Source organism: Buceros rhinoceros, unplaced genomic scaffold, assembly GCF_000710305.1.
Source record: "Buceros rhinoceros silvestris isolate BGI_N320 unplaced genomic scaffold, ASM71030v1 scaffold8041, whole genome shotgun sequence".
NCBI lineage: Eukaryota > Metazoa > Chordata > Aves > Bucerotiformes > Bucerotidae > Buceros > Buceros rhinoceros.
The window spans coordinates 13,395-13,652 of record NW_010394755.1 but is presented as its reverse complement, the minus strand read 5'-3'; the positions used below and the strand labels follow the sequence as shown (position 1 = coordinate 13,652).

Genomic DNA, 258 nt, shown 5'->3' with positions numbered 1-258 from the left:
GCACAGGAGGCTTTACAGGGCGGCAAGCGAGGGGAGAGGATGGGTGCTGGAGGGGTGCATGGGGAAAATTCACTGCTGTTTCATTTTCTCAAAATGTGCTCACCCCTTGATGCCCCCAGCAAGGGGGAGCAGCTGGACCAGGAGAGGGGCAGGGGACAGGGGACAGGGGGAGGCAGCTTTGCAGCCTGGAGCCACGGCTTAAGCCTGGCAGCAGCCATCTGCCAAGATGGGTGGCTGGATCCCCTGCTCGTCCCAGCA

At 62.0% G+C, this 258-nt stretch overlaps 1 protein-coding gene across 1 annotated transcript in view; it reads left to right on the top strand.

Moving 5' to 3' along the window:
• Nucleotides 1-258, top strand: part of CAMK2A (calcium/calmodulin-dependent protein kinase II alpha) — a gene marked incomplete at its 5' end in the record, with an annotated part of 18,795 nt that overhangs the window by 9,937 nt on the left and 8,600 nt on the right. The gene's annotated exons all lie outside the window — the stretch shown is intronic.